The sequence below is a fragment of the Phocoena phocoena genome, chromosome 3, assembly GCF_963924675.1.
Source record: "Phocoena phocoena chromosome 3, mPhoPho1.1, whole genome shotgun sequence".
Lineage (NCBI taxonomy): Eukaryota > Metazoa > Chordata > Mammalia > Artiodactyla > Phocoenidae > Phocoena > Phocoena phocoena.
Window position 1 is genome coordinate 13,069,276 of NC_089221.1, and position 26,145 is coordinate 13,095,420.

Genomic DNA, 26,145 nt, shown 5'->3' on the forward strand with positions numbered 1-26,145 from the left:
TAAAATGGCATTCTCATTATTTGATACTTGAAAAAGACAGAGAGAAAGAGAGAGAGAGAGAGAAAAAACACAAGTTATAACACTATTTATTCTTAGGCATAAGAATTGGGTAATTGATAATTGACCCCTCTGCTCCTCCACATTTCCCAGCCTCCCTTGCCATTGCATTTGGTTCTGGTCATTGAGATATGGACAGAAGTGATGTGTCATTTCTAAGCCTGGCCCATTAATATACCCCTCAAGATTCTTCAGCTCTCTCCTTTCTTGCCATGGTGACTTGGGAAGATCAATGTGGCAGAGGGACAGGATGGGCCCCTGGACCTGCCCTGGACTTCATGGATGCAAATTTAAACCTTTCGTGTGTTAAGTTCCTCAAACTTACCTGTTGTGGCAATTGGGGTTGATTACCTGGACAAATATAAGTCCCAACCACTATCATTGCTAAGGTGAGAGGTTAGAATTGCCAAGCCCCTCTTTGAAACACGTCTTCAGAAGGGCCTTTTATAACTATGCTCGCCCTCCCCCAACTTGGAGGTTGCCTTTTTCATTAGTTTTAAATTAATAGGGGTAAGGAGCTGGAAATAAGCACAATATATATTGCTCCAGTGGCTTCTAGTTTGGCTGAAGAATGGCTCTCTTATTTAGATTATACTAAGGAGTAAAAAATAATGCTCTCTATAATTCTAGAGCATATATGGACTAGTTAGAGAAACAAGATGCAATCAACTTGGAATCATTAGAAGAATCATTGTCAATTCCAAGGGACCCATCCCTTATGTCAGGACTCATTCATATCATTAGCTTTCTATTTATGTGATATGAGGACAGAGATTTTGATCCTCTTAGGAATGACTATTTTTTTAATTGAAGTATACTTGATGTACAATATTATGTTAGTTTCAGTACTACCTAATTATTTGACACTTGCATATATCGTGAAATGATCACCATGATAAGTTTAGTAACCATCTGTCCCCATAAAAAACTACTACAATATTATTGACCATGTTTCTTATGCAGTGTATTACATCCCCGTGGCTTATTTATTTTGTACTAGAGATTTGTACCTCTTAATTCCCTTCACCTATTTCGCCCCCAGTCCCATCCCCCAACCCTCCGGCAACCACCTATTTTTTCTCTGTCTCTATGAGTCTGTTTTCATGTTGTTTTGTTTGTTTGTGTTGTTTTTTAGATTCCACATATGAGATCACATGTTGTCTTTCTCTGTCTGACTTATTTCACTTAGCATAATACCCTCAAGATCCATCCATGTTGTTGCAAATGGCAAGATTGCATTTTTTATGACTGAGTAATATTCTATTATTTATATATATAAATAATATATATGTATTTTTTGCAGTACACAGTGTGTGTGTATGTGTGTGTGTATATATATATATTTATATATGTATTTATATATATATATGTATTTATATATATATATATATATATATATATATATATATATATATATATAAAAAGACATCTTCATCCATTCATCTATTGATGGACACTTAAGTTGCTTCCATACCTTGGTTATTGTAAATAATGCTGCAATGAACATAGAAGTGCCTATTATCTTTTCAAATTAGTGGTTTTGTTTAATTCAGGTAAACACCCAGAAGTGAAATTGTTGGATTATAGGCAGCTTTGTTTTCAATTTTTTGAGGAATCTCCATACTGTTTTCCATAGTGGCTGCTCCAGTTTACAATCTCACTAACAGTGCAAGAGGGTTCTCTTTTTTCCACATCCTCGCCAGCACTTATTTGTGGTCTTATAGTCATTCTGACAGGTGTGAGGTGGTACCTCATTGTGGTTTTGATTCGCATTTCCCTGACGATGAGTGATGCTGAGCATATTTCTTGTGTCTGTTGGCCACCTGTTTGTCTTTTTTGGAATATGTCTATTCAAGTCCTCTGCCCACTTTTTAATTGGGTTGTTTGATTTTTTTGATGTTGATTTGTATGAGATCTTCGTATATTTTGGATATTAACCCCTTATTGGTCATATCATTTACAAATATCTTCTCCCATTCAGTAGGTTACCTTTTCGTTTTGTTGGTGGTTTTCACCATGCAAAAGCTTTTAAGTTTGATCAGGTTCCATTTGTTTATTTTTGCATTTGTCTCCCTTGCCTGAGGAGGCAGATCCAAAAAAATACTGCTAAAACCAATTTCAAAGAGTGTACTGTTTATGTTTTCTTCTGACTTTTATCTTAAAATGAAGTTTTGTCTGTCAGTTATTAGCATTGCACTCTTTTCTCTGAGAGTATATGTCCATTTCTAATTCATTGATGACATATATTTTAGACATTATATTAGATCCTGAAACAAACCAATCATAGAGTTACACGTTTATCTCTGTACAACTTGATCTGGAAATGCATATTGACAGATATATTTCCAATACACATTCTGTTCTAATGTCATTGGAGAAAGAATACATGTGTGAAGTAGAAAAATAAGGGGCAATTTGTACATCAATAAGTAACATTTCCTCCACTCAAAAGTCACCTTCAGGGCTTCCCTGGTGGCACAGTGGTTGAGAGTCCGCCTGCCAATGCAGGAGACGCGGGTTCGTGCCCTGGTCCGGGAAGATCCCACATGCCGCGGAGCGGCTGGGCCCGTGAGCCAAGACCACTGAGCCTGCGCGTCCGGAGCCTGTGCTCCACAACAAGAGAGGCCACAACAGTGAGAGGCCCGCGTACTGCAAAAAATAAATAAATAAAAATCACCTTCAGAAAACAGTAAATGTCCTTTGTATTTTGCTGCCATTTTCTTAAAGAAAAAAAATCCATTACACTGAAACATGGTTCCCCTGATCAACGTTTGGAGCATGTAACTAGAGACAATAAGCTTAAAATAGGAAAGGGGAATAATTAAATAGCTGACCGTAAAAGTTTATTATACAATTAGTTACATGCACATGCTTGTTCATTTTTCATTCTAGACTACTGTTATAATTAGAAAAACTTTAAACACAAGAAAAAAGAACAAAGTTATAGAACATGTAGTTCTGTTTACAACTCAATGATGACTAATTTAGATTATCAGATGGGTAATAAAATGGAAAGTTTCCAATAAAGCAAAACATTTAACATCAATTAAAGTCTTCCTTATAGAGGTAGAAAATATAAAATTTTACTTATCAATCTTGTTTTCAATAACACAGCCTGAAGATATCATGTAACTTGCCCATGTAACTCTTGAATGAATCTCTTAAGAGATTTAAATTGGAATAAATATCACATCTTGAATCAGAATTATCAATGTTAATGTCTACTTAATTTCTGGCTTTAAAACTAATATAAGTCATGTTTTCATGATCCATATGGTATTATTTTTCTAAGGCAAGACATTCAAAATTAATTATTTTACTTTAGTCCAAATTGTACATAAACTGCTCACAAAAACATAGTTCTGATATCATCAAAAATCTATAAGATACTGCAAAGCAGATGGCTTAAGTTTAGCTATACATTGTTAGAGATATGATATTTAATCTCACTCTACCTGGAATTTTCTTATTTATATATATATTAGTTTTTCTGCCTATATAATTTATAATAAGTTATTCCCAGCTCTAAAACTGTGTTTTTTATTAAGATACAAAACATAATATGCACAGAAATGTGTTTAGATGTAAAACATTCACTTAAGTGAAACATTATTATATCATATTATTCAATAATAATTGCTTACATTTGTTTCAGACTCTTTGTATGCATATTAAATCTTCTCAACAAAATTAGGAAAATTCAACATAATTAACTCCAATTATAGAGGAGGAAATGAAAGTTTAAGGATTAAGAATATTGACCAAATTCACCCATCTAGAATTACAGAATTGAATTCACATTTGATTATGATTAGTTCATTTGATTTGAGACATTCTGAAAAGAAGTTCAATACCTGAGACCTTATGTTTTCTCCACTGTCATTGTGTCAGAAACGCTATGTTGAAACTCAGTACCATCCCTACTTTATAAACACTTTTATGTATTGCAGGGGTGGAAAGCCCAGACTTCCTTGTCAGCAGGGTTCCATTTAGACTTTGCTGTTTAGAGGTTCTTGGTGAGATTTGGGAGTTAGAAGAAGAGAAGCTTCTATTCTCTAGTGGCAGACGTCTATAGAACGTTGCCAATGGTTTCTTGGTGATCTCTTAGAATCACCTGCTGCCATGCTGCTGGCATCTGAGCTCATCCAGTGCTTGCTTTCTGGGATCTCAGCATTCTGATCTCTGGCTAGTAGCAGCTTCCCTGATTTTCACTCCTCTGACTTTCCCAATGACTGTGCAAGCCTCTAATGCCTACGCATATCAACAATGGTTTCCAATTTCCTGACTGAAGCTCTTGGACAAAGAATTTGATACCAAAGTTTGATACAGTTACAGAACCTCATAGAAGGGAATCTGGAATTGGTTATCTGACTGGGTTAGATTTGAAGGCAGTAATTATCTCATTGCCGGTGAAAACTGGGCTTTTGGTAGTTCTCAGCATACAGAGACAAAACATTTGCTTAAAGTAACATCTGAAGACACTTGTAACTCCATGACTATTGAAAGGAAGGACACTGGAAGATGAAATAGCTATTCCAATACAATATTATAGTGGAAATGATTATTATCCTGACTTTGGAATCATTTGATTGCTGCGTACTGCAATGGAAAGGTGAGTCAGATAATGACAGGTTTATGGTTCAAAGAAGAAGAGAGCCTTAATAAAAGATATTTCTCAGCTCTTATAGTCATAGAACCAAAGTATCCAAAAACTAGGCTTAAGATTTGATCCTATAGGTCATAGAAATTAAACACCAATTGATTTCACAGTTTCATCAGGTCTCTTTTGTGAAAATTAGGGATTAGGCAAGAGTGGGATCCCAGGAACTGGAATGTATGGATTTTGTATGGATTCTAATGACTTTGAATATTTTGATCCCCTGTTATTACTGAGCCCCCCTTTCTAGAAGCCAGTGCCACTGCCAAGCTGCTTCCTCAATCATTCCTACCCTTCCCTGATGATCCTACAATGATTTCACCCGAGACCATCGTGCACAAAGAGATGGGATTCTCCTCGCAGCCCACTCCCAATGTCTCTCCTGTCTCTAGCCCATAATTAGAGCCCACTGACAAGGATCTGAGTACAAATTGAGAGCCAACAGGAGATAGCATACACACCAAAAGAACTGTAAACTTTTTGTTAATTTATATTAAGGGAAACTCAGGGAATATGTGTGAGGAATGGATTCTAAGCCATTAAGACCAGGGAATAAGGAACATAACATTGATATAGGTCAAATTTATTGTTATTCATTGCACACACAAGTGTTTCTGGATTTAATATGTGGTTCAGATAGCTGGGAATGACTCTTACAGTTTCATTGATTGATTGATTGAAACCTAGACTCAGAGTCGTCCTACACTAAATGAAGTTGAGATATCAGAACTTCCTTGACATAATGGAAAGGAAGGAACCCAAAGGCTTAAGGAGGCAGGAATGTTGGAACGAATTTATCATGTGCAATTAATTAATTAGCTTCCTTACCATGTGTCCCGTGAGGATCCAGATAATAATTGTTTCCTAAAGACTTTGGAAAAATACACTGATGAGGAGAACAGAACATCCTTGAGGCTTTTAGTGACTGATCTTTACAAATCAGGGCTGATGGTGGGAGATACTATCAAGGAAATAGTGCCATACTTAAAAAAATAAGGACATCCCAGAGTAGCAGAAGCTTCTGGCTACACTCAAGCACCAGGAACAAATGGGGACTGTTACTGAAATTGGCTGCAAAGTTGGGGTGGTAGTCAAAATGGTTTGATTTGCAAATTTTTTGGCAGTGGCTAATTGATTATGGTGTCTGTAAGGCTGAAAAACAAAATGGGAAGCCTGCTAAAGTGTTACTTAAAGTATATAATCCAATAACATCTAGGTCTTAATTCAACACAGTAGAAAGTGATGCTGCACCCTCACCCCTAATCCATTCCCAGACGTGAATCAATTCATGGACCGAGAGTGCTTTGCTTAAAGGAAGACCATGTTCTCTTGAGAGAAGACCCTGTGACACTGCCACATACGTTCACTGTAAATCTGCCTTCTAGCCTTCCTCACAAGACATTTGGTTTTTCAACATAGTGATTGTGCACTGAAAAATGGAGTTACCTGGACATTTGGAGATTTATTGGACAGTTTCCCTGAGATGAAATGAGAAACTGAAATTCAACTCTGTTCCACCTGTCAGAGGAGACTTATGGAGGTCCCAGCGGAACTGCAAAACCACAGAGGTTATTTTCCTTGTTCCTGAATACCTACTTGATTTAGACATAGTAAGTGACAGAATTCCTTCACGGAGACAGGGCTATTTTAGGAGGAAGTGACAATTGGAACCACTATCAAAGCAAACAAAAGTCAACAACACATCCCTGGGGAGACTGCAAAGACTAATATCACCATCAAAGCATTGAAAGGTGGCAGAGAGTTCAGTCTAACTACATCCCTCACTTAATTTCCCTAATTAGCCTGTGGAAAAAACAGATGAATCTTGGAGAATAAAGGGATTATTTTAAATGGAAGCTGATATTCACTCTAATTACAGCAACTACTGGAACCTGGTATTCAGCTATTGATCCATAAAATGTTTTTTACGTACACTGACTCAGAAAATTAGAGGCAATTAGCTTTCACCTTATAGGGACAGTAGTACACTTTAACTGATTTATCTCAGAACTATGTCAGTTTTGTAGTTATCTGTCATAATCCAATCCACAAAATCATTGTTTCACTGTCCCACAGCACATTAAGGTTGTCCACTCTATTGATGATAAAATCTAACGAGTAGGATGTAAACAATACCATAGATGCCTTGCTGAGACACTTGTATGACAGATGATGAGGGATAACCCCATTAAAATTCAGTGACCTGCTACCTTAGTGAGTTTTTTAGTGGCATAGTGGTCTGGTCTCGTTGATGTATCACATTCAATGTGAAAGACAAGTTGCTGAACCTTTTGCTCCTTATCCCTGAGAAAGAAATAGAATTCTTGGGAGCGTCTTTGGATTTTGGATACTATATTTGACTGCACTGCTCTGATGCATTTACTAAGCATTTCTCAAGGCTGCCAACTTGTCCAGGCCACTCTGTCAACTGCAGCTTATGACCTATAGATCTAATGGAACTTGAACTGTCTATGATGCAAACAGGAATGTTCTAAGGAGTCACTGGCGCACTCCCATAGGAGACCCACTGTGAAGAGACTCCTAGGGTTTTAGAGCAATAACATAACCTCCTTTGCACACAACTTTCTCCTTTTCAGAAACAATTCCTGGTTTGCTACTGGGCCCTCATAGGGACTAATTGTCTGATCACAGGAAACTCATGATCACATGAGCATGAAATAATGTATTTGATATATCAAGATGACTTGATATATTGTAGAATGCACTGAATGATGGGCCAGTATGGAAACACTTCAATTCAACTGGGAGCGACATACATACAAGATCAGTAGGTTCCAAAGGCTAAAAATTTAATGTGCTGATCACTCAAATTCTCATGAAACAATTCCTAATGTATTGCTACCTCTCCCTCAACTCACACTACATCCTCATGTAGAGTTTCCTCTAACCAGTCAACTGAGGAATAAAATAACTGCCCTTGGTTTAAGCTGGTTCCAAGAGACATGGTAGCACTGGTCATATTTGGACTGTTGCAGAATCATAGCTCCCTCAGGGGATGCCCTAAGAGGTAAAAGAGAAGAGGAATACTTTCAAAGAACTCCAGTCACCTTACTTTCCATTGTGCATGAGAGGAGAGTGACCAGAGATAATGATCTATACTAATTCATGGATGATATCTAACAATCTGGCCAGATGGTCAAAGCTTTAGAAGGAATTAGGTGACAAGAAGGTATAAGAATGGAGCTCTCAGAACGCACAGAAAGTATGAAAATATTTGTTTTCCGTGGGAATGCTAATCAAAAGTTACCGTGGTGCTTCCCTGGTGGTGCAGTGGTTGAGAGTCCGCCTGCCGATACAGGGGACACGGGTACATGCCCCGGTCCGGGAGGATCCCACATGCCTCGGAGCGGCTAGGCCCATGAGCCATGGCCGCTGAGCCTGCGCGTCTGGAGCCTGTGCTCCGCAACGGGAGAGGCCACAACAGTGAGAGGCCCGCGTACTGCAAAATAATAAAAATAAATAGAGTTCTGTCAAAAGTTATGTTTCCTGTCCCCATAACTCGGGCTCTGCAGATTCTGAGATCTTAGTTCCTAAGAATGGAGAATTTCTACCAGGGAGCATATTTAACTTGAAGCTCAGATTGCAACCTGGCCATATTGGATTTCCAATGTCATTGAAATAACAACAGAAGAAGGAAATACTGTACTGACTGGGATGACTAATCCTGATTAACAAGGGGAAATAGGACTGATGCTACCGTAAGGAATGAAAAATGTACATGAAATTCAGGGATTATCTGAATGCGTCTGTTAATACTTCCAATATTGTTAACAAAAAATCAGAGCTACCCAACTAATGGCTTGGACCAATCAGGAATGAGGTTTAGGGTTACTCTGCCCAGCAAAAGCCCATAACCACCTCAATGCTGACTAAGGACAAAGTGAATATGAAATAGGTAATAGAAAAAGTAGGTTCTAAACCAATTATAGCATTATGATCAGTCACAGAAAGGACTACAGTAATTGTGCTTATATTCTTGCTTGCTATAGTATGTATATATTATACGAGCCAAGTTAATTTTCTCCTTCATCTTCTCCTACTAGTTTATGTAAGGAGTGTTGGTGGTTACATCTCTAGCTTAGTCTGCAAGTTATAGGATATTAAATAGGGATTGTGACTGAGCTGAAAAAGAACAAATATCCAGAGATGGGTACAGTGACATTTGAATTTTCATGCCTTGCCTTTGGAGGGAGAGAGTGAGTACATCTTCATTAGACTGAGGGATGACTGCAGCAGGTCAGTGAAAAGAAAAACATCGCTGCTATTTGGAAATTTAAACACAGATATACAGAGAACCAACTAGATATTGTGTCTTGATATGTAGTATGATCCCTGTTCTTTTAAACTGTGTCTTGTAACATGGGCCTTGACAGTTTGGAAGCTATGTTAACTAGATTTACTGGCCAGTGGGGATTTGGTTTAAATTCTGCCAACGAAAGCCATTTGTGTGAGATTTGGAAGTAGAAAATACAGAGAAGCCACTATTCTCCAGGAGCAGCTGGGCATCTGCAGATGGCAGGTATGGGGTTTTGCCAGTGGCTGTCAGGTGTCCTTCTGCAATGCTGTGGGCAGCATACATCATTGGTGGCGGTTTACTTGGATTCTTCTACTTTCTGATTATTTGATGTTATTTTTAGTTTCCTTGACCTTGCAATAATTGTGTAAGACCCTAATTCCCTGTATTATACCCCTTCCTCCTTAAAATACCTAGCAATAGTTTCTATTTCTCTGATCAAATCCTAATATACATATTGTATCTTTATTCCTATACTTGGCCATTGGCTACTACGAAGACTTTATAAGACTGTGTGGGGTTTCCCTGGTGGCACAGTGGTTAAGAATCCGCCTGTCAATGCAGGGGGCATGGGTTCGAGCCCTGGTCCGGGAAGATCCCACATGCCACAGAGCAACTAAGCTCATGCACCACAACTACTGAGCCTGCGCTCTAGAGCCTGTGAGCCACAACTACTGAGCCCACGAGCCACAACTACTGAAGCCTGCACGCCTAGAGCCCGTGCTCCGCAACAAGAGAAGCCAGCACAATGAGAAGCCTGTGTACCGCAACAAAGAGTAGCCCCCGCTCGCCACAATTAGAGAAAGCCCACGCGCAGCAACAAAAACCCAATGCAGCCAAAAATAAATGATAATAAATAAATATTTTTAACATCTTATAAAAAAAAGACTATGTGAGGTGAACAATGAAAATATATTTCAAAATGTACGCATAGGGCTTCCCTGGTGGCGCGGTGGTTGAGAGTCCGCTTGCCGATGCAGGGGACACGGGTTCGTGCCCCAGTCCGGGAGGATCCCACATGCCGCGGAGTGGCTAAGCCCGTGAGCCATGGCTGCTGAGCCTGCGCGTCCGGAGCCTGTGCTCCGCAACGAGAGAGGCCACAACGGTGAGAGACCCGCGTACAGCAAAAAAAAAAAAAAAAAAAAAAAAAATGTATGCCTAAATAAGTGCTTACGTGCAGCATTGTCTTGTAATACAAAGATAGCCCATAAATGGTATATTTAAATATACTGCACATTGTGTATTATAGCTCAAGTGGTTCAGTAATACTCAAAACAAAATACATTTAATTTGTCTGCTTGAATATTTAGCCAACTCATATTTATTATGTTGGTATCCCAAAATGTTACCCTGCTGAAGTTTCTGCCAGTTTAACTTACTGTGAGTTTGCCAGCATAAATGGAAATAGAAGAACAGGTTTCGTTGTGTGAAAATCATCACAGATCCAACCATATGCTTTTTGAAAACATTATTATTTAAAATTTATTTTTATCTTACTTGAACTGCATATTCTTCTGTGTCACAAAGGGGAAAGGAAAGGAGAGTGATAGTTACTTTCAGCAAAGAAGACTGTATTTATTTTTTCTTTTAGTTAGACAAGCTAACTCTCCTCCATGTCTTTTAGTCAAACTGCCTGGAAAAGCTTTGTATTTCTAATGGTGTGTCAGCGTTTTTTGAGTGACACTCTGCCGATTTAAAAGAAAGGAAAAAATATTTCTAGGATGGAAACCAAATATCTCAAAATGGAGTAGATTCATTATGGAAACTTTTTAAAAATAGTGTTTTAAAGAATATATTCACTTTTAAAAAACTGCCAAATAATTTTTAATCAGCCCAGTATATTTCTAGGCAAATTATTTCAAAACAGATGTTTGTTTAAAAAAAGAAGAAAATAAATATTGAAGATTCTCAAAAGACTTTAGGAGATGAAGTGCAAGCTCCTTGGTGTAACCCACACTCTGAGAGCATCACTCCCCCTACTGACGCTCCATCACCCTGTGGACTGGCACACACCACAGCGTTTCCATGTGTGACCATTTGCTGCTCCTGGACATACCAACACTTTCAGCTCCTGCTTGAGCAACGCTTGGATCTGAATCCCATTAGCCACCTGTAAATGTCTTTAGTGGTTTATATGTATCTTTTCAACTAGATTGAGTTTGGTAAGTGTAGAGATTCTTCGATTCATTTGTGTATTAATGGTGCTTAGCAAATGTAGCTCGTAGTTACCAACAAATGGTCGAGAAATACATGAAATGAGTGAATGAATCATAGGATTTTAGATTTGGAAGGAATATTAGGGGTTTTACTGTCCAAATTCCGTGTTTCACAAAAGGAAAATGAGGCTCAGTGAGGCTTTGGTTTGGTCAAACTCATACAGTAGAAAAGTAGTGTTGCTGGTCCTGAAACACAGTTATCTCAGCTCTCCATTCAGAGGTCTTTCTACCCTTTCACTCCTGGCTAATTTGGAATATTACTTGGAGGGATTGTGGTCCTTTTTTTAAATATTTCACTGTGATACTCCTAATATCCTTGGGGACATCATTCACATTTTAAAAATAATTGGAGAAAAGTACCTATAACTTCAGGCATTCAAATAGCTACAGTAGCCCTCTCGTTTTTCAGCTGCCTCTGTCTGTTACTATTTCAACACTTTATAAAACAGTAGCACCATTGTGGCAATTATATAGTATTTCTATTATGGGTATAGATATTCTATAGCTATATGTGACTTTTTATTATTAAGTTGTCAGAGTTCTTTATAAATTCTGGATACAAGTCTTTGTCAGAGAGATAGATGAAATATCTATCTATCTATCATCTATTTATCTATCTATCACCTATCTATCTATCTAAAATTTCTACCCAGAATGTGAGAACATATTTTCATTATCTTCCTAGTATTTCTTGATGAGTAGAAATATTAAATTGTGATGAAGTCTAATTTATCCATTTTTTAAATTTTTATGGTTAATACTTTCTGTGTCTGTAAGTACTCTTTGCTTAGCCCCCACATCATTAAGGTATTCTTTATGTCTTCTTTGAGAAATTTTATAGAGTTTACTTTAAAGTTTAGGGCTATTTTCAACTTAAGTTAATTTTTTGTATGGTGTGAAGTAGGACTTGACCTTAATTGTTTTTTCATATATTCATCTAATTGTTGCAATATTATCTATTTATGGAAAATATTTTCTTTCTCCATTTAGTAGATTTGACATCATTCTTGAGAGTCAATTCATTATATATAGGTAGGTCTATTTCTGTACTCCCTATTTTGTATTGTTGATTGTATTGTCTATTGTCTTAGCAAACTCACTCTGTCTTGATTATTGTAGCTTTATGGTAAGTCTTTAAATCAAGTGGGCATAAGTCCTGCAGTTGTATTCTTCTCTTTCAAGTAGCTTTTTGCTATTCTAGGTCCTTTTCATTTCCAAATAAATTTTAGAATCCGCTTGACCAGTCACACCATGCAATTCATTGAATCTATAGATCAATGTCAGGACAAAAGACATGTGAACAATATTACCTTCCAATCTATGAACATGGATTTTTTTCTGCTCCTTCATTTAAATCTTCATTTCTCTCAGCAGTGTCTTGTTATTTTCATAAAAGAGATTATGCATCTTTTTGCAAATTTATTCCTAAAAACAGGCATACCCTTGGAGATATTGCGGGTTTGGTTCCAGACCATGACAAGACAACAAACACTGTGCTCGCTTCAGCAGCACATATGCTAAAATTGGAATGATACAGAGAAGATTAGCATGGCCCCTGCACAAGGATGACACAGAAATTCGTGAAGCATTCCATATTTTTGAGAAACGTGAACTCGCCAAACAAAGATTTCAGGGTAAATGTTGTCTTTACCAAATGAAGTTAAAGGAACAAGTTATATTTAAAGTTTGAATGGAAGAGCCTGCCATTGTTGTTCCACATCTTGTTGTTGCTGTTTACAGTCTTTTACTGAGCCTACATCTTCATAAGATTCTTGGCAGGTATATGTTGGACACTTCTGTTTCGTGGTCAAGGCAAGATCAGAGGCCACGGATACTGACAGCTGATTTGTCTGTTTTCTTCTGTCTTCTTCCATGACTGTATCTACTGCCTCATCTTGATTTACAAGCAAAACCTAGAAAACCTACAAAAATAAGTGTTCTGTAGTTTATCTAGGAATAATACAGAAAATATTACTGTTATTTTTGGTGAAGAAAATTAATTTGTATAGTTTATTTCAACCTAAATAAAAGGTGAATTTTGTTTTAAGAAAATAAACAGCAAACATTGCAGTAAAGCAAGTCACACAAATTTTTTAGTTTCCCAGTGCATATAATGGTTATGTTTACACTATACTGAAGTCTATTCAATGTGCTATAGTGTATGTCTGAAAAAAAAAAAAGGTACATACCTTAACTTAAAAAAAACTGTTGGAAAAATGGCTCCAATATACTTGCTTGACATAGGTTGCCACAAACCTTCAATTTGTAAAAAAAATATAGTACAGGGACTTCCCTGGTGGTGCAGTGGTTAAGACTCTGTGCTCCCAAAGCAGGGGGTCGGGGTTTGATCCCTGGTCAGGGAACTAGATCCCACATGCATGCCGCAACTAAGAGCTCGCAAGCCACAACTAAGGAGCCCACCTGCTGCAACTAAGACCCAGCACTACCAAATAAATCAATAAATATATTTTTTTAAACGTGATACATGGCAACCTCAATAAAGTGAAGCACAATAAAATGAAGTATTCCTGTATTGTATTTTCGATGCTATATTTTTTAATTGAGAAGGCAAAATCCTACTATCTTATTTCAAGATTTCTTAGTCGCACTTGCATTCAAATAAATTGTAGAAAAAATTTTATTTGTTGGGCAGTGCTTAAATTTTGGAATGTAATTCCACATTGATGTAACTATTACAAAATAGTAGTAACTACAATTATAAAATGGTATTTATTGATCCATGCTAGCTCATCAAAAAAGTAATAGTAAAAATGAGTCATGTACAATAAATGAATCTGTAGTAGTACTGAAATGCTTCTTCACTCTCCAGCTTAATTTATCTTTCTAAATTAACCATCGGATATTGGACTCTTAAGTACCATTCATGGTTAAGTGTACACTGCTTAATAGACCATGTGATGTAAAGATGTCAAACAGGATTGGTGGTGACAACAGAGGCTGCAGTTTAGTACAGAAGCCTACAGTTAACATACGACTTCTATCTAAGTGGAGTAACTAAGAATAGCTATGAAATCTGCAAAGGAAGCTAGAAGAGACCAACAGAACAAAGAGGTAGCATGAGTCTAGCCACTGTGAGCCGGTTATGCATCCTTGCATTTCAGCAAGGGTGGGCAAGATAAAATTACTTACTACTCCCCTTATTTACTCAAAACAACAATATATTTCTATTCCCCGAATCTTGCCAATGGTCTCATTTCATTGCACATATCAAAATGTAAGAAATCAGTTCTAATAACAAAATGATCACATATTCAGAAGAAATATATATAATGTATTCAGAATGTATATCAATGTATACTGGTGGCCTTCTCTTCATCTTTCATGCTCCAGAATGTGTAAGGTGATTATATCCCTGGCATTTCCTCTTTTATATCAGATATGGGCTGTTTGAAAACTATTTCATCATCACCTTCTGTTTCATCCACTTGGCAATTTTCACTTCTCCATCGGTGTTGATGTACAAACTGTTGTGTGACCCTGGCTATCCATAATCATCTTCAGAGGGTCAGAATACCTAAAACCTCTTTATCTTCTTTGATAAAACCTGGCAATTCATAGAGCTCTGATAACCAGTCCTTGAGATATTTTTTTTCTTTTTCCATAAGACCAGCGAAGGAAGATCACAATCTATTCCTAATTTAGCTGGTTTTTTTCCTATTTTTTCTTGGTTTTTAAATTCCTTCTCCATTTTGAGCTTCTGTTTAAGTATTCACTTCTTCTTCTACTATTCCACTGGTAGTATATGATGTCTTTGAAAATAGAACATCCCAGTCTTTAAAAATTCCTTTGGGTAATTTTTCAGATGACATAAACTTATACTTCAAGATTCTTTGCCAAAATGGTAGCTGTTCATTGTTTCAGTCACTACCTTGGCAATATCTTCATATTCAAACTCAAAGAAGGCACAGGCTTTGTAATGTCCAGTCTTTTTTACTTCTGGGCAATCGAAGTGTTTTAATGATGTCAGGCTGGGAGCTGGGGTTCAAAAAGCCCTCCAAGTGTATGACCCACAGAGACTACTCCAAAAGGAAGTTCTCCTTGCTGGATGCGCCCTGGTGGACCTCCCATCTCCTTACTTCTCAAACGTCACCTGCTACTGCAGGTTAAGTGACAGTAGCATCTTGCCATACCTGCATAAAACAATTTGTGGAGCCTATGCACTCCACCTTATGCTCCTGGAAAATCTTTTTGATGCTCTTTTAAATAGCATTTAAAAATTAATTTTCTAATTATTCTTTCATAGTATATAGTAACACAATTGACATTTGTATATTAATCTTCTATCCTATCACCCTGCTAAATTTTATTTGTAGTAAAAATTTTAGATCCCATTGGACTTTCACATAAACCAAAAGGTCATCTGTGAATAAAAATGGTTCTAATTTTTCTTTTCCCATTGGTACCCTTTTCTGGTTATACGAAGTAGCTTTTTTCCTAAAATTAGGGGAAATGAGTTCAACTTTAGCATTAATTATGATGTATGTTATAGGTTTTCATAGATCTCTTTATCAGATTGTAGAACTTTCCATCTACTCCTACATTGCTAAGAGTTTTCCCATAAATGGATGTTGCATTTTGTCAATTTTTTTCTCCTTCTATTGAGATAATTGCATGCTTTTTTACTTTTTATGTTTATGTCCAAACAAGTAAACTTATCTTTGTACAAGACCTATTTTTATACAAAAATTCCTGCCAAATCTACTAAAAACTATTAGGATTAATATTTGTTAGTGACTGACTGGGCTATGTTAGTGAATTCTATTTGCTCTGCAGTGTAAGCTTCTGATGTTGCTGTTCAAAAAGTGCAGCCTGGGGGCATGCACAGTCACCCTGGGATGACAGTAGTTTTAGCAAAGCTCTCTTTGACTTTCTCTTTCCCTGATTGCTTCCAGCTGTTATCCTCTACTAAATTCCAGATTATTGCCTTTTTGATTTTGGCAATGCTCGGGTGAATACATTGCTCCACAGATTGATCCAATCAGATTCAGACTCCTTCGCAGGGGTAGTTTTTGAGGTCAATGTTTGAGGTTTGTTCTGACCCTAAGAGGGCTCTTCTTCATTGTCTATTTTACTTCTTCTCACTGGCAAACTAACTGGCCTATAGTTTAGCTTGTACCTTTCTTGAAGCTACCAGCCTCCTCTTAATTGGTTAGTACCAAAACCACCACTACTTCTGAGAGCATTGTTTGGCTTGAACTTTCTCACACTCTGTTCCCCAGAAGCTTAATTCATTTGGGGAGATTTTTGAAGCTTTCTGTTTTATGCCTGTTGTTTCATCTGGGCAAAATTTCTGAGCCATGGCTCTGGATCTGGGGCAAGGATAGTTGCTCACTTCTCTCACAGTCTTGCATTAATAGTAGGGTGCTGGGTGAGTGGAGGAAGCTTTGGTATTCTTGGCTAGCCTCTCCAGGCATTGGATCCCACCCAACAAATGAACTGGGGTGAAAGCCATGAGGGTCTCAGTATTCTCAGCATGCCAGGCTTGAGGTTGAGCCTCTGTCTTGTTAGTGGGATGTTGGTGGAAGAAGTGATCCCCTTGCAGTTGTGCTCCTCTGGAATTTAGTCTCTGCAACATATGTGTGGATGTAATGAGAAGTACTAGTGGCCTGCCCATGCCAGGAAGATACTTGTCTTAGTCCATTTGGGCTGCTATCCAAAACACCACAGCCTGGATAGCTTATAAAAACAGAAATTTATTTTTCATGTTCTAGATGTTGGAAGTTTGAGATCAAATTCCAACATGATCAGGTGAGGGTCCTCTTCCAGACTGCAGAATTCTCATTGTATCCTCACACAGTGGAAGGGAGTTAAGGATCCCTCTGGAACCTCTTTTATAAAGGCTCTAATCCCATTCATGAGGAGTCCACCCTCATGATTTAAGTGGCTCCTAAAAGTCTCACCTCTTATTACCATCACCTTTGGGGGTTAGGATTTTAACATATGAATTTTAGGGGGACACAAACATTCAGATCATAGCAATACTATATCCCTCAACAGGGACCCAGAGGAAGATGAAGACCTGTGTTCCGCAACCACCTGGAGTGGAGTTTCCATCTTGCTGAGCTGGGCAGAGTGAAGAAAATTGTGGGTTGTAGTTCAAATGCCACATACGCTCCCTGTTCTATAGAGTTTAAGTAGATTTTCTTGATAATCTTTCATTTCCTATATGCCTTAGGACAATTTCCCAAGGCTTTAAATGGTTTGGTTTTTCTAATAATTTTCATCAGTTATGCTTGTTTTTCTGGGTAGGGGGTCCAGAGGACTCCTCTCGCTACCATCCTAGACTAGAACTTCCAAAATCCACTCAGTCCTATCTAGTACCTTTTTCATTTTCAGACATCATACTATTCTAGTCTACCACTTCCATTTGTTCTTATTTATACTTACCATTCCTCTCATAATATTTCCTTTTTGTTCCCTCATTATGTTAATATTTTCTTTTAAATTCTTGAATAGCATTACAGTAAGAGTTTTAACATCCTGTCTGCTAATTCCAACATCTTGGTCATTTCAGGGTCTGTTTCTGTTGCTTGGCTTTTTGTTTTTCTTGATTATTGGTCAATTTTTCTGGTTTTTATTTGCATGATTAATTCTTTTTTTTTTTCTATATACAGAACACTGTGTATATTTTGTTATAGAGTGTGTGAGGTAGGTTATCTTCCTTTAAAGAGTGTTGAGTATTTTTGGACAGCCATTAAATTACTGGAACATCCTCTTGATCTTATCAGGATTGAATTATGCTTTGTTAAAGCAGACCTGGATTGGATTTTTCTTTTGTCTTAGGGCTTGTTCCCTTTTCTAGGGCATGCTCCTGATTCCCAAAACATCACCTTTCTTGGGTCTACACTAAATATCTAAGTTGCTCAGTCATTTCTTTCTATTCTGCCTGAACTGGAATTTCCATATCTTTGAGCTGTGTGATCTCTGTATCTCTGTGCAGCTCTCATTCCAGGAGCTACACTCCACTATGCATGACAACAGTCTTGTCTGGTGCATGTACAGCTCAGTCCCAGCTAAGGACTCAAGAGAACCAATGTGCAGACTTCAGGGTTCCTCTCTATACACTTTCTCCTTCTAAGTATCCTGACACATAAATTTCATCTGAATCAACAGCCAAGAATTCTTATCTTTGTCTTCTCAGGTTAGCAAAACTCTCATTTTGTTTTGCTTGAGTACTACTTCCCTATGCCATAATAAGAAAACTGCTTGCAGTCTGAATGCCAAAGCAAATGTGGGATTAACTTTTCATATTTTTCTTTTCTTAATGATCACTGTACTTCAATGCCAGTTATCTAATGTCAGAAATGGTTTTGTAATATATTTCAACCAGTGTTATAGTTGTTTACATTGGGAAGGTGTCTTAAGTCACCTGGATTAATATAACAAAATACCATTGTTTTGTTAACAATGACTTATTAATAAAAGAAATTTATTTCTCAGAGTTCTGAAGGCTGGGAAGTCCAAAATCAATGTGCTGGCAGATTTGGTGTCTGGTGAGAGCCCACTTCCTGGTTTATAGGCAGCCGTGTATTCACTGTGTCCTCATGTGGCAGAAGGGGTGAGGGATCTCTCTGGGATCTCTTTTATAAGGACATTAATCCCATTCATGAGGGCTCCACCCTCATGACCTCCCAAATGTCCCACCTCCTAACACCATCGCATTGGGGATTAGATTTTAACACATGAATTTTGAGGGGACACAAACTTCCAGTTCACAGCAGAAGGTACAGAAGCAGAATTCTTGCCCCTCCCCCCTTTAAGATATTTTAATATGTATCAATGGATCATTCAATATTTAGATATCAAGTTTGCATCTAACTGTATCTAACCTGGATATGAAATATTTGTACTATTATAGCCAATTAACCAGTAATGTTCTAGCCTAGGAAAGAAACCACAACAGGACTAAACAACATACAAAGAAATTCCAACAGGTGGTGCCAATGAATCTAAACTCTTCTCATTCCTACTGTGTCAATCAAGGACTAGGCAAAGCCTGTCTCAACTTTGTACATGAGAGGAAATATCTGAGAGAAACACATATTTCAGGGCATTTTAAAGAATTTAAATTTAATTCAAGCAATTGGAAATTTGAGTTTAGAGAGTAGAATGATCCAAACAAGGTCTACAATCAAAGCTGGGCCTTTGCCGGGGAATGCTTCCCAACTATAAGAGAGTAAATTTAATGCAGTATAAACAAATGAGTCACAATGTTTAGTTAGTATAGCATCGTTACAATGGGTTAAGCTTTATTTATCATTTCAGTTGACAAAGTATGTTGGAGATGATACTCTCCAGACATGCTAAATGCTAGAAAAATTTTATTAGTGATATAACTTATGTGAATTGACTTAAAATTTTTTCTCATTTGTATATATGTTAAACATATTGCTGAGAAAATGTCAAATAAATATAATCACACTTTGTGTTTAGGAAACATTTCAACATGTGTAAGTTTGCCCAATACAGACACTTAATGTGAAATAGAAACGTTAAGACTGTCAAAGTTAATATACCCTTTAAAGGAGGATTTCATCTGTGGCATCTTTACAAATGGTATAGACTAGTTAAAGTGTCCTCTTTATTCTGTGAGAGAAAATGGCAGTTTTCACTTTTAGTTTCTATTTAAGGCATCAGATTCCTCATGTGAAAGAAAGACTAATTTTGCCATGAACCAAGATCTCCTAGTGCAATGGTCTACTTTGTGATTTAATTTTCAACTGGTTAACAAATTCCATCAGGTGCTAGTATTGCTGTTAATGTGAGTTGGGTGGACTTATGTGTAATGAAAACACAAGCCAAGCACTTATATTTTCAGAGCTATGGAAAATATTCTCCACTACTTATGATGTCTAAAGCATAGAGTATTCCCACTTTAATCACACAAACACTACGAATACATGCTAGAAAATTTCATCACCATTGGACTGATCAGCTTCTGCAAGTTGCTCACGTAGTAAACTTGATATTGGAAGAAGTTATTTTCCAGAATGCCCAAGTGCCATTTCTGCATTCAGGTAAGTCATTAAAGGTAAATATGTAGGTCCTATTATTGTAGACTCCTAAAAAAATGCTTGTGTTGAGTAAAAATTGAATCATAATGTGCTCAGCCTATGGAAATGACAAATTGAGAATCGTGCATTTGATCAGTTTTTCTGCATGTTTTGCAAATCTGTAAAGTTATTAATCTGTTATGTCATTTGGTGCTCCTCAGAAAAGAATCTGTATATTCTTTAATTTAGTTCATAGAGAAATATAGTCTCTGCAAAGTGTTTGAATTTCTTTGTCAGGCAGTGAGCAACAAATAATTCCATGGGTTCTGCTCGCTTATATATTTGTTTTACCATATATATCAGAGAAATCAAGGGTGAAAGAGTGCTAGAACTCATCTCATTTAGCTGGTAAGATCAGACACTTATATGATATTGTAGGAAGATCAGCACACACAAAATCAAAGAACCTCGGTTTAAGTCTTGATTTTGCTGCTCCTAACTTGAAATTTTCATTAAGTTACATATTCCTCTGAACCTTGATTTATCTCACCGGTAATCAATTGGCCCTCTGCACGTTCTACAGCTGTGAATTCAACCAACTGCGGATCCATGAAGCTAAGAGTATATGGAAAATAACACTTTATTTTAAGTAAATTATCTGAATTCCAGGTGTGGCAGTGTTGACCTAGTTTCTATGACCCCTTCTCACATTCCCATAGAAACACTTTGCAAAATAAAGAAAAAGAATCCTGTAAACATTCACCTAACTACTCACTCATTCTAAAATATCTGACTTACCTAAAAAGAGGAAAAAAAGCAAACTGAGCTCACAGTTTTTCTTGGCAACCCTGAAAGTTAAGAATGATGGAACATCATCCAAAGAGAATTGGAGGAAGCAGGTGTGAATCAAGAATTTTATACCCCTCTTAGGGGAAAACATAGACAGAACACTGTATGACATAAATCACAGGAAGATCCTTTTTGACCCACCTCCTAGAGAAATGGAAATAAAAACAAAAATAAACAAATGGGACCTAAAGAAACTTAAAAGCTTTTGCACAGCAAAGGAAACCATAAACAAGACCAAAAGACAGCCCTCAGAATGGGAGAAAATATTTGCCAATGAAGCAACTGACAAAGGATTAATCTCCAAAATTTACAAGCCACTCATGCAGCTGAATAACAAAAAACAAACAACCCAATCCAAAAATGAGCAGAAGACCTAAATAGACATTTCTCCAAAGAAGATATACAGATTGCCAACAAACACATGAAAGAATGCTCAACATCATTAGTCATTAGAGAAATGCAAATCAGAACTGCAGTGAGATATCATCTCACACCAGTCAGAATGGCCATCATCAAAAAATCTACAAACAATAAATGATGGAGAGGGTGTGGAGAAAATGGAACCCTCTTGCACTGTTGGTGGGAATGTAAATTGATACAGCCACTATGGAGAACAGTATGAAGGTTCCTTAAAAAACTAAAAACAGAATTACCATATGACCCAGCAATCCCACTACTGGGCATATACCCTGAGAAAACCATAATTCAAAAACAGTCATGTACCACAATGTTCACTGCAGCTCTATTTACAATAGCCAGGACATGGAAGCAACCTAAGTGTCCATCAACAGATGAATGGATAAAGAAGATGTGGCACATATACAGAATGAAATATTACTCAGCCATAAAAAGAAACGAAAGTGAGTTATTTGTAGTGAGGTGGATGGACTTAGAGTCTGTCATACAGAGTGAAGTAAGTCAGAAAGAGAAAAACAAATACCATATGCTAACATATATATATGGAATGTAAGAAAAAAAGAAAAGGTCATGAAGAACCTAGGGGTAAAATGGGAATAAAGACACAGACCTACTAGAGAATGGACTTGAAGATATGGAGAGGGAGAAGGGTAAGCTGTGACAAAGTGAGAGAGTGGCATGGACATATATACACTAACAAACATAAAATGGCTAGCTAGTGAGAAGCAGCCACATAGCTCAGGGAGATCAGCTTGGTGGTTTGTGACCACCTAAAGGGGTGGGATAGGGAGGGTTGGAGGGAGGGAGACACAAGAGGGAAGAGATATGGGAACATATGTATATGTATAACTGATTTATTTGTTATAAAGCAGAAACTACACACCATTGTAAACCAAGCATACTCCAATAAAGATGTTAAAAAAAAAAAAAAGAATTTTATACCCACCAGCCTTTTGTCCAGGTGCAAACATGACCTGTAGAAACATCCAACAGCACCACAAGACTCTTCTGGAAGCAACCTCACCTCTCCACACTGCTTGGACCTAAGAGTCTGCAGATCTTCCCAATAGCTAGCCACATACTAAAATTAGTTCTCACTTTGTATGTCAATTTCCCAATTAGCATCTTAGGTATTAGCATCTTAGGTATTAGCATATGACTTATTTCCATATTCCAAGTTTTGCACAGGTGAATCCACTTATAGGAGAGCATGTTAGAAGGGGGTTTAGTGGGCACTGCAAAAAGCAATCTGCAGTGTGGGGCACAGCCAGGCACAAGCAGTAAGAAGAAATCAAGGGAAGGAACATTCATTTCAAAATAGATGTCAAAACAAAATTCAAGAGGCTAAAAAGAGTCATTTATAGTGATTAACAAAAAAAAGATATAATAGTTAGAAATTATTAGTGTAGTTCACATAGCATCAATTTATAAAAATGAAAATACATTAGGATTACACAGCCAATTGATAAAAACAAAAAAGTTTCTAGAGACTTTCAAGGGAATCAAACAAAAATATGAGATTTGACTGATGCTATTATTTATTTAAAGAGTGAAAGAGATAAGCATGGTTGTACCATTTTATCCTCACTGTTTTCAAATATATATGTGTTATAAAAATTTTTTCATATACTACTCCACAAATAAAATCTTAATAAGAAGTAATTCTACGAAGCACAAATTATATATACTAGACTGCATTAACACTAGAAATTAATAAAAATACTTACCAACTTAGAAATTTTTAGGTGGCTTCTCCATTTAGTAAATATTATTTTAAAGATAAGTTAAACCTATAACTTTTATTTTTAGAATTTTAGGGAAACCACTTCATTTAAAAATATTTATGCATAAATATCATGGATAAATTCACAAAAGAACTGATAATAGATTGACCTCATTAAAATGTTAACACTGAAGAATCATAGCCCAACAGCAAATCTAAAAACTTTGAGGTGGCAGATCAGAGCCTACCAATTTTTCACTCTCTTCACATTTTAGAGTTAAAAATCCACACCCTTTGCCATGTAACTTTGTAGTACTCTCACTAGGGTAAGTAGATTATATTCCCTTGCCACATTGATGATGAGCTTGCCTTACAATTTTATTTTGTAATTGGAATGTTAGCAGAAGTGAAATGAGCAATGCTACAACCTACTAGCAATCCTATACACAATAAATAGGTAAGCCACTGAGTACTGGGGTTGTTTGTTTTGCAGCATTATTGCAGCAACAGCTGATGAATACAACTTGACCAAAAGTTTGTAGGAAAATGGTAAGGAGGTCTTTAAATGTGTTTGCATGGTTTGGCTTTGTCTTTTGCATCTCCCATGAGAAGAAGTTCTCTGTAGCCACTGGTCCAAGGAGGATGCAGAGATAAATGGAGCCGATCTTGAAGATCAACTTGCAGCCTGGAACAAGTTCAGCCAACCACAGATGAACTCAGCAGAGAGACAGCCTGCCTGAAGAACTGTACACAGGAAATAAATGCTTTCTGTGAGCAATTGAGTGTTGGCATTGTCTAGAGGGATAAATATAGTTGATCAGAGGTTTCTGGGAAATATCACAAGAGTGAATAACTTTAATATTTATACAGTTGATCTTATAAATCATTGAAAAAATTCATATTCTTCAATGGAAAATGGGTAAAAAACACAGACAATTAACAAAGAAGAACATTTGAAAACCAATAAAAAATACTTATCTAAAATTTAAAAATAAAATGCTATCAAAATGAGCTACAAACAAATGAGTTTCACTTTTACATATCAAATAATCTAAAATTGAAAATTGGAAATGCTCAGTACTAATAAGGATGGTATTTGCAACATTCTACAGGTGGGAGGTTAAATTGGCTCAGAAATTTTAGTCTGTGTTGAGTCTATAACAAGTTCAAAAACTTTAATCAAATAATTTATTCTCCAGGGATCTTTTCTAAAGAAATGACAGAAATATATGCTAGTTTTAAATAAGGTATACATGGTAATATTTTCTACACTTTTCTGACAAAAAGGCTAATCTAAATGTTTTACCGTAGGAAATGCTTAAATGAGTTTGACACACATGTAAACAGATACCAAGTTTGAAATAGAAATGGTATTTTCAAAGAATTTTTCATTACATAAACCCATTTATAATATTGATTTAACAAGCAAAATACAGAACCTTTTGTAATAGAGGAAAAAAGAAAATGTCTAGTGAAAATGCCCTAAGATATTACCAATAGCTATTCACTTCCTCTACCCCAGTAGTCTCTCCTATGCTTTGTAATTTGGTTTCTGAACCCAATTTGCTACATAGCTGTTTTCTTAAAGGACATTAATAACCTACTTTTCTGATACTAAAGATGTCATTATCTGAGTTCTTAATCTTTTTGAGCCCTTCAAAATCTTTAAAACTTTAACGTTCAACATCTTCAACTATCTCCAAGTTGCTGTTTTCTTCTGCCAGTGCTGCCTTTGGGTCTCTTGCCCCTCCAACCCCTGTTGCTCTGTCCCCTTGGTGGGCTTTCCCACCCCCACTGAGATGAAGTGTTCTCACAAGTTTTGGTCCCTGGACCCTTTCTCTCTCAACATGTAAATTTCCTCCTAGAATATTAGTCATTTCTAGCCTTCTAAGAGACACCATTATTTGATTGAAGTCTCACTGTACTTAAACTTTAATATGCCCATTTCAGGGTTTATTATTTTGTGATCAGGACTGAAGCAGTCCTGGTCTGTATGGACTAATCCTGTGATGGCCTCTGGATGGATTTCCTCTTCATTCTCTGAGCTATTTTCTAATCCTTGGTAAATGCCCATCGACTTCATAAGAATACCATGTCAGAATATATTTTTATTCAAAAATATTTAATCTCCTTTTCACATTCATATGCAAAGTGTACTTACCTCTACCATTGATGTTGGGCTTGCCCATATGAGTTTTGCTTTGATCTAATATAGAATGTGGGAGACTTCCCCAGCGGTCCAGTGGTTAAGACTCCGCCTTCCACTGCAGGGGGCGCGGGTTCGATCCCTGATCGGGGAACTAAGATCCCACACGCCGCACAGTGTGGCCAAAAAAACAAACAAAAAAAAATGATTAATATAGAATGTGCTTCCCTGAACCATGGCTTGGGATTTAACCATGTGTCTTGCTTTCAGTCAAACGAAGTTAGCAGCTGTGATAGTAGCAGAGGCTTGACCTGTACTCATATGTTTGGACTTGTCATCTTACATTTATGCCATCAGTGTGAAAACTTGCCCCACATAGCTACTGCCCAATTATAGACTCCAGAAAAAACAAACGTGGAGCAGATCTGAGTCAGATCTACAGTGAGGAGTCAGGAAGGGTCAAATACACAGATCGAAGAAAACTCACACTGCTGATCTCAGTCTATTTCAGCTTTCCTGCAGCCAACTCACAGACATGTGAACAAGAATAAGTGATTATTATTTTAAGCCATTAGGGTTTTTTTATCTTTAAAAATTTGTTTTAATTTTTTAGTGAAATATAGTTGATGATTACATATTAATTGTGTACAATATAAGGATTCACAATTGTAAAGTTTATACTCCATTTATAGTTATTATAAAATATTGGCTATCTTCCCTGTGTTGTACAATATATCCTTGTAGCTTATTT

At 36.9% G+C, this 26,145-nt stretch overlaps 1 non-coding gene across 1 annotated transcript; it reads left to right on the forward strand.

The window, feature by feature from the left end:
* The first annotated feature begins 12,738 nt into the window (after nt 1-12,738).
* On the forward strand, nt 12,739-12,845 carry LOC136121811 (U6 spliceosomal RNA). The gene has a single exon (XR_010655813.1). It is a non-coding gene; the product is annotated as a U6 spliceosomal RNA (small nuclear RNA).
* Nucleotides 12,846-26,145: the final 13,300 nt, after the last annotated feature.